At 41.4% G+C, this 18,047-nt stretch overlaps 1 long non-coding RNA gene across 4 annotated transcripts in view; it reads right to left on the bottom strand.

The window, feature by feature from the left end:
- Positions 1-3,809: 3,809 nt before the first annotated feature.
- The window catches only part of LOC128352930 (uncharacterized), a 74,349-nt gene continuing 60,111 nt past the window's right edge, over positions 3,810-18,047 (bottom strand). For all 4 annotated transcript variants that reach the window (XR_008320712.1, XR_008320713.1, XR_008320711.1 and 1 more), the window contains one exon: positions 3,810-5,563. This is a non-coding gene — a long non-coding RNA (uncharacterized LOC128352930). The remainder of the gene's footprint in view (positions 5,564-18,047) is intronic.

The raw sequence follows: 18,047 nt of genomic DNA, 5'->3' as shown, positions 1-18,047 counted from the left end.
GAAAGACATGAAAGAAGCCAAGTGGTGTCTTAAATTAATCAAAACATCTTGATTTGCAATTTGAAATCCAGAATGACAAGAATGAAAATATAATATGAAACAATACAAAAAATGAAGCAGGTCTATGCAGCTGGTGCATATTTTATGGGAAATTAAAGTCTGTGGGTAAAAAAATGAGCAGTCTAATCTAAATATTTTATAAGCTCTCGTACATAGTGAGAAAGGGAAATTTATGTTTCATTTTTGATGTTTTATGGAGGCAATTATGTTAGCAGAAGTGACAATATTGTAAATATTTAGAAGCTTTTTTAAAAAAATTCAAATCAGTCCGCATGCACACAGGATAGGAAAAAATCAGTCCACATTCACACAGGACAGGATACTAAGATAATCCAGAGAGTTATTTTGACAGTTACTTGTTTATGAGTTGCAGTCTTAAGCAAACTTAGTTGGTTGCTTGTTGTGCCGTCAGAGTCGGTGTCAACTTCTGGCAACCACGGAGCCATATGGTTTTCTTTGGTAGAATACAGGAGCAGTTTATCATTGCCTCCTCCCGTGCAGTATAAGGTGATGCCTTTCAGCATCTTCCTATATCGCTGCTGCCCGATATAGGTGTTTCAGGGATTCGAAACAGCAACTTGTTGCTCCTTAGGTAAGTTAGTTCCTCGCTGTGCCAATTTACTAGAGAGTTAATCCCAGTGAAATTAGTGGAATGTACTTCTGAGCTGGACAGCAGATATATTGATTGATTGATTTGATTTGATTTGATTTATATACCACCCCTTCAAAAATGGCTTAGGGCGGTTTACAACAAATAGAAACAATTAAAATCAATTAACAGTTAAAATCAAAACTAAATCAATTAAACAATTAAAATCAATTAACAGTTAAAATCAAAACTAAATCAATTAAACAATTAAAATCAATTAACAGTTAAAATCAAAACTAAATCAATTAAACAATTAAAATCATTTAAACGTTAAAAACATTAACATTAGCATATTTAAAACCAGCATTAAAAATCTAAACCACGAATCTAATTAGAAGCCTGGGTGAATAAATGCGTCTTCAGTGCCTTTTAAAAAGTTGCCAGAGAAGGGGAGGCTCTCATTTCAATAGGGAGCGCATTCCAAAGTCCAGGGGCAGCAACAGAGAAGCTTTACATCAAAGAAGGCAAACTGTTGGATGGAAAGGTGGCCCCAAACCATCCAATTAAGCTGAATTAGTATTGCTTCTTATCCTGTTTTAATATGAATTCCCTTTGTAAAACGTGAACTCCGTTCCCCTCACTAAAGTGCCTAGATTATATTGGATATGTTCACGTGTCATATCCATGGATATAAAAGCAAGGGAGAGTGGAATTTAACCTGGTGGGCCCATCCACAACTTCCAAGTGTTTATCAGAAGCTGTAGTGAACAATCTGCTCCCTCTTCCCACAGTCAGATCCATACATTGCATAAACAGGGCTTAGAGCTGCCATCTTTTTATTTTAAACTGATCCCCTGACCAAGGTAATGGAGCAGAGCAGAGCAAGTTGTGTCAGGAGTGGCACCTGCAGAATCTGGTAATGAAAAGTGGATTTCGACAAAATCTTCTGAAATCAGTCTGGCAATTCATGAGCAAAGAAGTCTGTTTAAGACTTCTTGAGTCTTAAAACGCTGTCAGGAAGTGGTTCATCTGCCTCATCCTTTTCATATAGTCAATCTGTAATGGAGTTGGACAGCAGACTTGCAAACCTTAGCAAAGTGCCCCTTTTCTTGTTCCTATTGCATGTGACCTTTCGTGCAGGACAATATTGGTTTTGTGTACACAGTCTCCAATTTGGTAGCAGTGATAGTTCTTCCTTTCTTGTGCTGCCACTTCCTGTGGAAGTGCCATATGAGAAGATTGGTTTTGGGAGGATCTAGACTGAACAGCCTGAAAATCAGGAAGTTCATTTTGGAGTACCCAAGAGAGTGATTTGGCACAGTGAAGAGCCTAGCTACCTCTATAACTTTATCCAAGGTATGTTTCTGCTCCAGTAGCAGTTTTTCGTACAATTTGGAGCAGTTTGTTTTCACAACAATCTGATCCCTGATCATTTCATCAGTAAAGTTGGCAAACTCACAGGTTACACTTAAAGCACACAATGCTTTGACATACTGATCAATAGATTCATGAGGGACTTTTACACACATCAGCCTTTACTGTGAGTTCACTGGGAGGCTTTACTGCGAACTCAAAGTTGTCCCCAAACACAGACACAAATAGTGGCATTCTTACCCTGGATATAAATCGAGCTACATTCTTAACCTGCAGTGAAAAATCTGAGTTGTGTGTGAAATGATCCCCAGTAACTCACAGGGACTTCAGGGTAAATCTGGCCGATATGTGAATGCACACCCTCCATTTCAGAGGCAATTCTAAGTGAAAGGGCTTTAAAAGCCCTGTGTGAAAAACTTTCAGGTAGTTGGAATCTAGAATAGAACTTGTAACATTCAGCAACCACATTCAAAGTAGGGTTGAAATGATCATCTAAGGCTTGAAGAGCAGCTCCATAAGAGTTGATATTCCATTCCAAGTTGTCAGGAAAAGGCAAATGATTTTATCTATTATTATTATTATTATTATTATTACATTTATATCCCGCTCTTCCTCCAAGGAGCCCAGAGCAGTGTACTACATACTTGAGTTTCTCTTTCACAACAACCCTGTGAAGTAGGTTAGGCTGAGAGAGAAGTGACTGGCCCAGAGTCACCCAGCTAGTTTCATGGATGAATGGGGATTTGAACTCGGGTCTCCCCGGTCCTAGTCCAGCACTCTAACCACTACACCACACTGGCTCTCTATATATCTATATCTAGCCTTCGGGGCCCAGCCAGTGAAGCAATATAGTCTTCTGCTTCACTGGAGTAAAATCAGAGGTCTGAATAGTAAAGAGGTAATTGCAGAAATAGGTCCTCCATTGTTTCCAGGGAAGAGCAAGTCTGGGGTGGACAAGAAAAAAGGTGTTGGTTTATGAGCCATGCTGCAGTGGGCACCCAGTGAACAATAGAGTCCAGGATTGATAAAGAAAAAGTACCTTCAGGGACTGTGTAGATAAGGAAGCTGAAGAAACAATCAGCAGCAGCAATAGGCAAATGCAGCAGTTCAAGAATATAGGTCCGGTAAAGAAAAAGTATTGATGTTTTTGAACTTTGGTGCTGGAGGAGACTTTTGAGGATACCATGGACAGCTAGGAAAACAAACAAATGGATCATAGAAGAAATCAATTCAGAATTTTCACTCCAGGTACAAATGACCAGGCTCAAACTATCATATTTTGGATACACTATGTGAAGACCCAGCGCCCTTGAGAAGGCCATAATGTTGGGGAAAGTTGAAGAAAATAGAAGAAGAGGATGACTTTCTATTTGGCAGCAAACAACCCAACAACCCAACTGTCTCAGCTGAGATCTGGTCGAGTTGTGAGTGAGTGGGGAGGAGATGTGCCGCACTAATGTGTAGAGGCACTCTCCTCCCTGATTGGCTGGCAGGGCTGAGGGTGCACAAGGCAAGGTTGCTGGACAAACGTATGCCCTGCCTACTTGTGAGCCGGGCGCAAACCCCACCCTGCCCAACAGCTGGCCATTGGTCAGAATGGCATTTTTGCCAATCTTCTCAACCTTCAGAAGTTTGAAGCCCTCAGAGGCCCTCTTCTGGGTAACAGGGAGCTCTTCTGAGAGTGGGGAGATTGGCAGATAGCACCCCACCAAGCAACCACCAAAGCTCCTTGTGGACCACTGGCACTTCATTCGTCACGCCCACATTTTTAATAATGAGCAAACTGTTGTATTCTGTCTAGCAAGCTTTTATATTTTGTCAATTAGGAGTTTGTCCTTGTGGGGATCCGACTATTACTACAAATATTTATATACCACTTTTAAACAAAAATCCCCAAAGCAACACAGACACAGACACAGACACAGACAGGATCTCTGTCCCCAAAGGGCTCACATTCTTAAAAAGAAACATAAGATAAGAGAACAGCAACAGGTACTGGAGGGATGCTGAGCTGGGGATACAGTTGTGTCTGTAGAGGATGGGGGAAGTCAGAAAAGAAAAGGAAGGGGATAGATACATTTCTGAATAAAGCTTAGTTAAACAAACATAAGATTGCTATGAGTTTATGAGGGAAACAGCTATAAGACATTTGGCAACAAAATTTTGAACTAGCTGGGTGTGAGAGAGAGGGAGTCTGCAAAGTTTGTGAAGGTCCCTGCATCTTCATTTCATTTCATTGCATTGCATTGATTGATTGATTGATTGATTATTAAGTGCCCTCAAGTCCGTGTCAATTCTTAGCAACCACACAGATAGATTCTCTCCAAGATGACCTGCCATGGACTTGGCCTCTCATTAGGTCTCTCATTAGTGCATTCATTGCTGTCATAATGGAGTCCATCCAACTTGCTGCTGGATTTTTGCCCGATTTAGGGGCTCTCAAAATGGCCTGAAAATGGCCCGATCTGTAATTTGGAAGGCAGGTGGGCTCAGGGAAGGAGCTCTTGCTGCCACCTCCCCTACCTTGGTCTCCCATCGAGTGCCTGCACAACCCACTGGCTGCTCCCATCCTTGCTGCACAGCGATGGTTGAGGGAAAAGGTTTTTTTGTTTTGTTTTTTAAAAGAGTTATCTCCCCCCCTCCAACTCCCCTCCAGCCCTCATGCCGGTGGGGTGTGTGTGTCCAAAGCCCTTCAGGTCCGGGCTCCAAAGTTACCTAGATGTGCGCCTGTGTTCAGCTAATAAAGTGTGGTCCTAGTTTAAACCATTAACGTGTGTCCTCTCTTCTTTGGGGTCTGGTGGCAATCATTCACATACACTGCCTTCATCTGGAAGACAGCAGCACTTGTGAAGTGCCCGCAGTCCATTAGAGGCACTGCTGCTTTATTCATGAGAATGTCAGCCACTATACTCAGATCTAGTGCCATGGGAATGCAACCAGCGATCCCCATCTCTGCACCACCACACCCTTAAACCACACAAAGCAGTGTTTGCCTGGAAAAAAACAAATGATGCCTTATGACTGAGAATTCTGGGCATTCATTGTTTGTAATCCTGGGGAGACAGCAGTGTGTGTGTGTGTGTGTGTGTGTGTGTGTGTGTGTGTGTGTGTAGAGCAGGGTGTGTGGTTTAAGAGTGTATTATGTGTATGTGTGGAGAGTGAGGATGTGTAGAGGGACTTGGTATGCCCTTCCATTAGTGCTGTACCTGGGTCCATGGTTTCAATAACAAGTGAACAGACTCAGGAGTCACACTAATTGATACTGGCACCATTTTCTCAGCACTACTGCGATGTGTAATATATGTAGTAGACATTTTTCTCTTCTTTGTTTGCAATGATAAAACTTGGGGTATGAAGTGACAGCTTTTCCCTGCATCCTCTTTTTCTTGCTTCTTTCAATTTCTTCTTCTCTCTCTTCCCTGTGGAGCAAAACCTGACAAGAAGCACAGTCTCTATTGGGTCCCAATGAAGCAGACTAACGAAGGAAAAGAAATGGGAAGTTGTTTCATATCCCTCTGTGCTGCAGGCTGCATTTTCTTCCTGAAAAAGAATTGCATTGTGAATGGTAGATTCTGCCACCCAAGAGATGTATATGTACAGTACTGAGGAAACAATTAGTTATGAGTAAACAACAGCTACTGCCAAACTTGGGAAAAAAGCACACACACCGCAATTAAGCATATGTTTCACATACCTGATCTATTATATATACAGAATTATGGACTCTCACGGATTCCACATGTTAGCCCAAACGCCCAATTGGAGTGTTTAGCCAGCACCACAGAACAGTTTCATTAACAGAGGTAAACTCGGGTTGGGGCAAAGCTTAGTATTGGAGTTGCCTCCCACAAATTCTGTCAATAGATAGTATGTTTGAGGCCTAGCTTCATGGGTCCCTGGGACAATTTGTTCCTTTTCACCCCTGTTTGTTTGTTTAACATATTTTTATATCACCCAAAACTCACATCTCTGTATGGTTTACAACAAAACAAACACACAAACAGAAAAAGTTAAAACATTAGTTAAAATAAATGACAACAGAAAACTTAAAACATTAGTTAAAACAAAATGAATGATACAGTAAAAGTTAAAACATTTCAACAATTTAAATTTTAAAACATTTTTTAACAGTATTAAAGCAATATTTAATTAAAAGCCTGGGTGAATAGATGTGTCTTTAAAGACTTTTAAAAAGTTGTCAGAGATGGGGAGGCCCTTATTTCAGCAGGGAGCATGTTCCAAAGCTTTAGGGCAGCAGCGAAGAAGGCCTGTCCCCGAGTAGCCACCAGACGAGCTGGTGGCAACTGCAGACGGACTGCTCCTCTCAATGGGTGGTGGGGTTCATGACGAAGACGACGTTCTCTTAAATACCCAGGGCCCAAGCTGTTTAGGGCTGTTCTCACTTAGATTTAATATGGATCTCTGTCCCCAATGGGCTCACATTCTAAAAAGCAAACATAAGATAGAAAAAAGAACTGGTTGTGAGCTTTTGCTCTGAGTCTAATGGAACAGCTTTCCTCCCAGAGAACATCTGTAGAACTATATGGTATATGTGATCAGTGTTTCATAGGCTGTAGAATCTATTCTAGATTTTGCCCTCTGAGATATGCCCTCTGCCCGCATGAGGGAGGCATCTTATATCAGAATTGAGAGTAGGAAAGTGGAAGAGGGATGTTGTGATATTGTGGATAGTGTGTCAGACAAGAGAGACCTAGGTTCAATTTCCTGCTGAGCCATGTATTTTACCAGATGGTCCCTTTGACAGGTGACTGTTTCAAAGAGATTTTCTGGGGACAAAATGGAATGTCATTTTGTGTGCCTCAGAATGAAGGGTGAGATACAAAAATGATTGGTTGGCCACTTGACTTATAAGGAAAGACAGCTGGAAGGACTGGAGGGATGCTGTGCTGGCATTGGATAGGGCCAGTTGTTCTCTCCCTGTTAAAGAGAGAGTATCACCACTTTTAAAAGGTAGCTCTTTCCTCAGTTAGCAGGGAACCCCTTCTAACTTCTTCCTTCCTTCCATTTAAAGAACTGAATGTAAACTGAAGGGAGATGGTCAGACTGTTCTCACTGGCAGCCTAGCCTGGACTAAGGCAGCCTAGCCAAGGCTAGACTGCTTATGTGGAGCACCGGGACCCATGTGGATCCCAGTGCTCCTGCCCACCCAAAGCTTACTTGTAAGCCCAGCTCTCAGCCAAGGTGAAGGGGTGAGGGCTGCCTCAACTTGGTCCCTGGGATCATGCACAGAGGTGCATCTAGGTAATTTGGAGCCTGGTCCGAAAGGCTTTTGGAGGACCCCCCCATGCACACACACAGTATTTTTAACACATTTTTAACATGACCACACCACCCAGGACAGACTAAAAAGGATTCAGGGGCCCCCAGGGAGTGTGGAGGCCCAGAAGTCCAGGGGTAATAGTGTCTCTGATTGTGCACACAGCCCAAAGAGACACAGAGAAGGGCATCTAGAGTGCCTATCTGATGGAGGAATCCCCCCATACACTGTGCTCAGCATGCAGTGCATTGTGGGATATCCAGAAGCATAGTCCTGGCCTCCAGAGCTCCATGCTGCCTGGCACAGCACTGCTTGTCTGGGAGCGAGGTCCGCACTCCCAGTAATGTTTGGAGGATCATCTTGGGGGAAGGAAAGGTTTTGCAGCCTTCCCTCCATCCCAAATGGTTGTGTGAATAGCTCCAGTCTGTAAGGTATGTAGGTCCTTTGCCATTTCCATCTGCCATGGTAAGCTATATGGTTTGTACTAAAGTAATATACCTGCATTAGATGGCAACAGCAATGTTTTCCAAGGTATACAGCAGCCCGACTTGTTTAGATCAGAACTGACTGCTTACACTGACAACTCTGTGTTCATTTTTAGTAACCAACATTGGACAGCAGTGATTTTAAAAAACACATCTGGAAAATAATAATTCAAAGCAGCATTGGGGGCAGCAGCAAATCCTTTAAACACACCTAGGCTGTGAAACAGCTATCACTACCCCACCATAAAACAAAACACAGCCACACCAACAACTAAAGATCAATAACCCCAACTACTGTGAAGAACTTTCACTGCAGGAATAAGTTAGGAATAAGTAATACATACTAGTATAGGGCAAAACATGTTTACAACTGATGGTATAAAGAAGTTCTCATTCAAAGAAGCCTGAGATGCCATTGTGATGTTTCTTTTCTTTGGTTCTTTCTTACTTTGTCAGTGGACTGAAGCCCATAGGCTATGATGAGACCTGTTGGTATTCTGAAACACCTCTCCCTTGAAATATTCATAGATTACATATGACACTAGTATATACATAGTGTATCTTAAATTATAGTTATAATCTCTGGTTTTGTTACAATATCATTATTCTTTGCTCCTACCGCTGTTGGAAGTGAATATATTATATTATATTATATTATATTATATTATATTATATTATATTATATTATACAGACAAATGTCATTGATAGGGGTGTGCAAACAGGTTCAAGTTAGAACCAATTTGAATTTGAACCGGTTCAGTTCGATGGTTCTAACTTGAACCAAACGCCCTCTTTAAATCTCAGAACCAGTTCTAGATTGAACCAAACCAAACCCAGTTCAGTTCAAACTGGTTCGAATAGGTTTGGAGGTTCTAGTCTCCATTAAAAAAAACCTTTTGAAGCACGTTGCTCGGCAGCCAGGAGCAGCTGACTGGGGGAGGGGGATCCTTGGGACCCAGGGCCCATGCCCTACTAGTAGTCCTAGGCCCTGTGTTTTATTTTTTGGACCCTGTGTGTCTGTGTCCTTCAGTTCAGGAATTTATCTCTCTCTAGTTCTCCCAGTATTTTTTCAGCTTTTTTGCTGTTTTTTTTTAAGTGTGATTTTTGCTCTTTTTTCTTTCATCCTTTTATTTTATTGGTATTTATTTTAATTTGTTTTTGGGGGAGTGGGGGTGGATTCTTGTGTGTTGATTCTTGGTTGCTTTGTAAGTTCTTCTCCTCATAGGGATTCATTGAGAGAACTGTCAAACACGCTGAAATCTAAAAAATTCCGAAAAACAGCAGCAGCAACAACAACAACAACAACAACAATCATGCTCCCCACCAGCTTGGGTTTTGATGGGGGAGTTGTTGCCCAATGTGCCTTACCCTCAAACCCACTTTGGGGCATCTGCTCACCCTCAAAAGAGGGGGAAAGGGCCAGCTGGGCCACCTCAAATCCCCACTGTTCTCTATGGCAAAATAATGGACAAATCTTTCAGAAATCCTTTAAAATCATAAAAGTGTTCAATTGCTTTTGGGTTTGGATGGTAGTTAGCACCCATATATGCAAAAATACAAAACCAATTTTTAAAACAGAGAAAACAGGGAAGGAAAGGAGTCCACATTTTCCTTCCTAAAAATCATCTGGAGATTTTTCTAAAGCCATAAAGTGCAAAGGAGCAATAAATGTAAATGTTCCAACAATGGAAGAAGCCCTTTGGGGATGCAAATAGGTTGGAAACTAGTTGTGCTTTTTCCTTATTCCACAGTCCAGCAACAGAGAAGTGGTGGAGAAAGTAATTTTAACTGTTCTTTCCTCCCTCTTAAAGGACTTTTCACTGGCAGGAATATGTCACTGAGGGTTGTGCACCACTCAGAGACACATTCCTTTAGAAGGGAGGAGAGGGCAGAAAAAAAGGTCCTCTTCCCCTGCTGGTGCTGGGCCAGAAGAAGGAAGAAGCACAGCTAGTTTCCAACCTTTCTGCACCCCGATAGGGCTTCTCCCATGACTGTAAAACACTGTGGGGAAAGGCCAATACCAGGGGGGAAGTCAATTCCATAAACTTTGAGGGGGGGAAACAAATGACCCCCAAATCTGGTGGCATCAAAGCCCTGGCTCTTGAGCAGATATTCAGATAGCAAAGGCCTAAACCTCAAGTAGGCTGCTCTAAAGGACACTTGAGGAAGGTTGGCAGGCCATCCCCCACATCACACTGTCAACAAAGTCCATTGTCACTGCTGCCATGCCTCCACACAACTCTTTTGACTCCAGTTTGGCAACTCAAAGGCTAGTTTGGAGTGCAGACCTTGCCCAGGACTTCGCTAGCCTCAGCTGCTCAGGATCTTAAAACAAAAATGCTGTCTTAAATTTGATCTCTGTTAGCAGCAAATTCAAAGAACATAAGATGTACAGAAGTCCTACTGTGGCCAAAATCAGTAAACAAACCAAAGGACACATTTTGAACAAGCTATTTATTTGCTGGAATTTGTCTAAGGATGTAATTTCTTTTTGTGTTCTATCATACATATCATACATACATGGCTGACTCAAATGAATGGTTCCCAGAAGGTAGTTCTCTGAGAGCTTTTCCCGCCTTCATATTCTCTCCTGCTGGGTTCAAGGCTCCCTTATCCAGCACAAAGCTGGCTCCAGCTCTCTCACAGCCTGAGGCAATGTGACAAGCCACTCCACCACCACCAAGCGTTCCACCCCCACTCCCATGGTGGCATTCAGAGCACATGGTTCTCTGGTTCTCTCTCTTACCTGCCTGGTGGCATACAAAGCCTTTATTTGGTAAAGACATCCCAAATCTTGAATTGTTGTTGTTAGGAATGATACCATTCATATTTAGTGTCTTCTACGGAACAATTGTAAATTAACAAGTTCAGGGGAGGAAACATGTCACTCTTCCCTTTCCCTCAACCAGCTCATCCTCGACAGCACACAAAACACATTCCTTTCCCACCACTGACAGTGCTGTCTTTCTACCCCATCCTGGCTGTGCCCTCTTCCTTTCCCAACCCAACTGTACCCCGTTACCCTACTCAGCACCATTTTGACTATGTTAATGATATTCACCTGAAACGTCAGTGGCAAAGGGAGTAGAAAAAAGTGTGAAAGAGCAGAACAGAGTATTGCATTAGAGCACCACCAGATAATGTTTTGTGGGCATGCTGCAAGAGGTCACCTTCACCAGTCCACCCTCTGAGGTGCTCAGCTCACCTAGCCTCATTAGTGGGCTGGCCATGACAGCACTGCACTAATGGTGCAGCATAGCACCATCACCACAGTGTCCCCCCACTATCTGTTGGGATATGCAACAGCTGCAGCCAAACGTACTGTGTATAATTGGCATACAATCTACTATGAAGCCCGAGGGTACACTGTAGCTTCCTCAGTACTGGTTGGGCTAGCTAGGAGTTTCTATTCTCCTTCCTGTTCCTGTTTGTTCTTGTTCCGGTTCCTGTTCCAGTCAGCAAGTTCTATACTGATCTCTAAGTGCCTCTAAGTGTTTGTCTTACAAGTAAAGTTTTCTTAAACCTTGCACTGGTGTTTGTGCACGTGGACAGCTCACATTCTGCAACCACCCAATGGTTCTTTTCTGGTGCTATATGGACTGTTTGGCGGGGCGGGGGGGACGTGCATGCATGTGTGTGTGTGTTTGTATATACACACAGTCAATTGATCAGTAGCTATAATAATTATATCATTATCTAGGAATGGACCTGTAGCCTTTATTGTGTAGAATCTTGTGTTATACATGCAACTAAACTAGGATGCTCTAACTTTACAGACCATAATGTGCCTGTCTAAACTTCCATTCCAGCACTGAGATCCATGTGACCACACAGAGTTCCTGAATGTTTTACTTTTCTGTTCATTTTAAGTGAGAAAGCTTATCAGTTTGACCACAATATATGCGTACATAAATTTGCTTCTTCTTTCAGCCAAGGAGCTTTTTAGGCACTTGAACCCTTCTTGCTTCCTAGCAAGAATTTTATGGATAGGGCACTAAAGATTTCTAATGGCAAATGTAATTGACCAACAATTAATGTAAATAGGGTCAAAGCATAACTATTGTGCATATTCATTTTGTATTCAACTTTGCATTTCGATGAACAATTAAAGTCATCATTTAAAAAAGTTCTTGTTTCAGAGAAAGATTCTGGAATCTTGAGGGAGTCTCTTGAGAACATTAAATGCTGTTTTACGACATGTTTTACAAAACTGACTCTATTTTTATTGAGTTCTCTGCTCTCTTTTCCTGGGCTGGTTAGAACAAAATTAATTTTGAAAATAAAACTAAGTTGCTCCCCAATGTCCTCCAAATTGTTTCTGTCATACTTTATACAAATGAAATCTGGTAATCTTGTCTGCAGTGGATGGTTGTTGTTTTTTTTAGTGGTGTTTAAAGTTTAGTAGAGTCGGTAACAATGTGCTTAATTGGCAGCGCAAGAGTGAGCTTTATGGTAATCATGGCAGGAATGTTTTATATACTTCAGAGAGGGACTCTCTGGAGCTATGACAAATTGCATGCATAATGCAAGGTAGGCAAAAAGGTCTCTTTGTTGATTCCACAGTGAAAAGCAAGTTGTAAACTGATCCTTGGTAGGTTTCTTAGCACTGGAGGAAAAAGCACCAAGATGATCAGCAACTGATTATGAAGATTAATTAATTTGCATAATCTGCGAGGGTCATTTCAAGCACCCTGCAGCTATCCATTGAAATGCAATCTGAGGAGATTGGAACTGACATGCGGCCAAATAGCAAAGGCTGGCCCTATAGGAAGCCCACTAGATGCTGCCTCAGTTATGTCAATGCGGCCTACTTCATGTTCCATTGCAGCAACTTTTATCTATAGTATCAGTGTGTCTATAATGGGATTTAACTCCACTGGTATCCTGTTCAAAGGAAAAGTATAGTGGCTCTTCTTAAAAAAGGACCTGGCAAAGGATTTTCTTTACACAGCCTAGGCAAAAGTTCCTTTTAGAACATTTTTTGGTTTGAAATTGGGGGCTGGGGTAGTAACAGGTTTTTAAAAAAATTATCCATGCTTGTACCCGCCCCACTCAACATGTTGTACACATGATGGTTGTAGCCACTCTCATGGTTCTGTCATGGCTGTTGTGCTTATAGCTGCTGCTGGCAAGCATTTTCCCCCTCACAAGACCTCAGAGTCAGAGGAGGGAGAATTCCTTTTAGTGGCTGTCATCCTGACTAACAAAGCACTAATACAACAGGAGAAGCACTGATGAACAACCAATACTTCTGAAGAGTTCAAGACTAAAGCAGCAACAGTGTGAATGTTTGTATGGGGAATTTCAACAACCATCCCATCCCCTGGAAGCCCTCTGTATCATCTTAAAATATGTCCCGGAGGGCTACGCTACTGTCAGGCAGATATTTTTGGATGGCAAAGAGTGCTTCCCAGGGAAGGGGAGGTCATCAAAGTTTACCTCCATCATTGAGCCAGCACTGGAGCTGAGTTAGTTCAACTTTTCAGATATAGAGGTGCTTCTCCTGTTGCACCAGTGCTTCATTAGTCAGGATATTAGCCTCAGCATTCATATTATATCTTAAAGAGTGTAAAAGCATAATGATGGATCATTTTCAGAATAATTATTTTGCAGAGAGGATTAATTCCAGTGTCCTTCATCCTATACTGCAATGAGTAAAAATGGGACACACATATAGATCCCAAATTGATGCTTTTGGCTAGCATGTAATATACTAGCAGTCAATACAAACAAACTCTTTCTCCTGAAAGATAAAGAGAGTGGAATTCTTAACAAAATAATTTCAGTCTCAGAGTGTGGAATTGTTAACAGAATACTTTTAGCTTATCTTGAAAGTTGCACAGACACATAGATCAGAGAAAACCCTCCAAATTTGCACTGGATTTTTTTTTTCTTTGATTGTGTTTGGTGGCAACACTTCTATAATGTACATTTTATAATGTGCAGTCATTTTATGATACAGGACTATATCGCCTTTCACACACTGTGCTACATCTTTTTCACACTGCAGCATTGTTACTGTCTTACACAATGCTAATTTAAGAGAAACTTCAATTCTCAGAAGCACTTGCTGTGATTTTCTGCTACATCCCCCTGATCTCAATTAGTGAATTTAATGTTCTTTTTTCCCCTTTTACATTATGTTTGTTAATTTCATGATAAATGCAAAAGATTTGGCCAATTTCATTGAAATTTGTAGCCTACTTTCCTTAAGGAAATTAAGCTTATGAGATCACCCGGCATTGTGTGTGTGTGTGTATGTCTGTCTGTCTGTCTGTCTGTCTGTGTGTCACACCATCAACTTCTCAATGCCTGGACCAATATAAACCAACTTTATTACAGTTGTAGTGAGTGACACATAGAGACGCCCCAACAACGTAGTTCATCATTATGTAATCCATCCCAGTTCAAGATGGCAGATCTGTAAATATTTGAGGCCCAAGTGGGCTAACTTGTGGACTGTCTAACCGACGATTCGAACCAAATTTACTACAGCTGTAGGGACACATGGGGACACCTCAATTGTGTAGTTTCTGATGATGTCATCCACCCCAGTTCAAGATGGCAGACATGTGAACATTTCAGGTGCAAGAGGGCTAACTTGTGAACCGCTTAAGTGATTTGGACCAAATTGGCTACAACTGTAGGGACACATAGGGATACCTCAGTGGTATAGTATGTGATGATGTCATCCATTCTGGTTCAAGGTGGTGGATGTATGAACATTTGAGGGGAAAGTGGACTAACTTGTGAGGATGGTAATTATCAATTAATATTATAGTGAAAGGGAAGTAGGCTGATTAGTTCTTAGCAGAACAACTTGTTAGCTTTCCATTCAGCTCAACACCTTATTCACCTCAGTAACCCACTTGAACGTTAAACATGTGAAGAGCTTGCGTGAATGCTAATTTGCAATCTGATTATATAGTAGGGATATAGCATCACTTCTCAACCTTTTGGCTAACAACAAGTGTAGTGTGGTAGGGAAATAACAATCTGGAAGAAGAAAACACTACTTGACCTATAGATATTCAAGCTGATGCATAAACTATGTGCACAATTAGCTGTGTGAAGCAGGCTTCTGAATGTAGAAAAAAATGTCTGAATAACACACTGAGCCTTTCTTACTATCAGTAAGAAAGGGCCCCAATCTGCAGGGGAGAAAGCCTTAAAATGTTTACCTCCCTGACAGATAACTGAGGGCACTTTCCTGGCCGGGAGGATCGCCCACCTAGATGAGTGCTGGTCACTGCCAGCAGCATGGAGGGTCAGGGGCTGGGATGTATCTTCCCAGCCCCTGGAACTCCGATAATGCACTGTGTGAGAGTACAGTGCATTACAGGGATCCTCTCAGCACTGGTCAGGAGACTACTTGCATGTAGGTGCCATGCTGAGCCACACGGCACTGACACACAAGCACGAAGTCCAGTTTCAGGGCACCCTCATGCCCCAAACCCAGGCTAAGTGGTGGGCTCCCTAAGAGGGTTTGATGCCACATCACTGGCGGTTCACATGCACTGGAAAAACTGGGCTAAGCTTCCTTAGCCTGGTTTTGCTTGCACATGTGAACAGCCACTTTGTTTTCCCTGTGCAAGAATTTTACACTAGAATAATAGATAGTGATCAATAATCATTCTAGTATGGATTCTTAGAATTAGCTTGTTTCCATGTGTGGAAGATAATCTCTAAATCCTAACTTCCCATTTCTTTTTCTCACTTAAAGGCTGCAGCCCTATGCACATGTACTTGTGAGTAAGTCCTGTTGAAGTAAGTGGCAACTGCTTCGGAATAAACACGCATAGATCCAGGTAGTATTCGCTTCTTCAACACATGAAGTCAAGAAAATGAAAATGAAAGTGGTCTTACATTCGCTCTTGTAGAAAGGGGGAGCCCATATATGTCCCCCCCATGGGGAGAAAAGCAGCCTGAAAGTGCGATTTTGAGCATTCTTCTAAAAAAAAAAAAAAAGGAAAAAAAAGTCTAAAGGGGAAAGGTTTACACAGCTCCTCCTCTTAACATTCTCCATTAAAACAGCTTTCCAGAGCTGCTTTTGGCTTTAAAAAGTCAAGTACAATACACATGGCTATATGCGATTACATTTTGGCCCTTGATTGATATTATACTTTGGTCCTTCTTAAATATTATAATTCTATAACTACCTCTAGTACTGTTGCTGGGCAACACTATACCATAAATTATATTTTTAAAAAGGATAAAAACTCCAGATTACTGCAGCAAATTTTCTCTCTCTTTAACTTGGATTATGTATAACAGCTTTTTAAAAAATTCATGTCTTTCTGGACACTATGAATAATGCCATTTGCAAAATGTACCCTTATATGCATTCACACTAACACAAAATTAGGCTCTGGTAACCCATGATGTTTTCCTATGCATTAATAATTTCAGCATTGGCAATATTGCCTGCATAGGGAAAAGAATTATCAATGAATCTTACACATCAGAGCTCCAGGGCATTATGAATACCACTTATAATGAGCTGCTATATACTGAAGAACTTGGAGAACTTTTTTTAATATATAGAATCTCTTTTTAAGGAAGCGTTTTTATTTTTGCAGGAAAAAAGTATTTAAAAAGCAAACTAAAAAAAAAAAAAAAAGACAGTGCAAAAGCACTGTCTGTGAAAGCCAGTCAATTCCTGATGCAATAAGCAGGATAATTATGGGCTGCAGATTGGGTTTTTTAAATAATATGTATTGCAGTTAAAAAACAAAATTTACTATCTGTGTTGAAGTACACCAAGAGCCACACAGGGTGAAGCTATTCACTTGCTCTTTAACTTTCAAATAGCCAAACTAGATGCTACAAAAGAAGACCATGTATCTTGAATACAAAACAAAATTATAGCTCCATGAAAACCATTCTGATGATCAGTATAAAGCTCATGGTTCCTTTGGGTCAGTGGATGATCAGGCTTTATTCTGAAGGCGGTTTCTGGATGCCTGAAACCTGCAACTAATTAAAAGCAGGTCTGTACAGTACATGATCTCTGCAGGCTGACTTTCTCAACCATTCTCTGGAGCAGTTCCTTTCTTCCTGATGCTAGACCAAACTCCTGGAATATTATGAAGACAACATTTTGCCTCAGGAATGCGACACACTGGACTTTCTCCAACAACTAATTGTGAGAGAGAAGGGGGTGGAATTGCTATACCCCATGTACTGGTAGCTACAGGCTGCTTGTTTCATGACTAACTTGTCCCATTAATTTCAATAGGAGTACCCATGAGTAATTTAGTCTGGCTGTCAGTCCGTATCAGCACTGGGTCAGTTTAGTCAAAGAGACCTCTTGATTTTTAACTGTTTTGAACACTTTTCTGTGTCGGTATAAGGAGAGGAAGAAATGAATGTATATTGTTGTTGAGAAATTACATTTGTTTATACGTAAGTAAGGCTCTCTCAAGCCTGGTGGAGACTATGTGGAATATGTGGATTCTCAGTTCAGCCACACCTTGAAATGCAAACTCACCTACTTAACATTTGTTGTTTCTTTGGCTCCACTGCCCTGTAGCCCCTATAAAAGGAAGCAGGAGAGGATTCCTTGTAGGCTGTTTAATAATCATTAGTGGGCTTCAGACGTACACATTAACAATGTAACACTAAACTGAGTTAAAATTGCAAACTCCTTTTGCACCACAGACGTACAACTAACCACCACTGGCCCAAAACTGGAGTAGAGGGAGAGAGGAGCCCCTCCCTGCTGCTCAGCCTCCCAGCCCAATCCCAGCCAACTCTGTTGCCAAAGCGTCACCACGTCAGCCACTATTATTATTATTATTATTATTATTATTATTATTATTATTAAAACTTTTATACTGCCCTTCCAAAAGGCTCAGGGCGGTTTACATTAAAACACCATTAAAATCAATTAATAATTAAAACAAAAATTATAAAGCATAAAACAATGATTAACAATTAAAAACATCATAAAACAACAATTAAATAATCAGAAAGCCGTGATTGGCTACGACCTCCAGCAGGGCATGCCAAGTGACATTGTGAATTTTTGGAGTGCCCCACCCGCCCTCAGCAGGGGAAGTGCATCAAAAGACCTTTAAATGCCCTGCAATGCCAGCACCACTTTTTCTATCCATTCTGTGCGTCAGGTTCCTGCCAATTTGCTCTTAGTTTTCTCCAATATATATATGAGTAAACTAAGAGCAAATTGGCAAGAAACTGACACACAGAATGGACAGAAATCCTGAAGAGTTAGATAAAGATATAGATAAAGATATAGAT

This window comes from Hemicordylus capensis, chromosome 4 (genome assembly GCF_027244095.1).
Source record: "Hemicordylus capensis ecotype Gifberg chromosome 4, rHemCap1.1.pri, whole genome shotgun sequence".
NCBI classification, from domain to species: Eukaryota; Metazoa; Chordata; class Lepidosauria; order Squamata; family Cordylidae; genus Hemicordylus; species Hemicordylus capensis.
The sequence above is the reverse complement of the archived record's forward strand: the minus strand, read 5'-3'. Positions and strand labels throughout refer to the sequence as shown.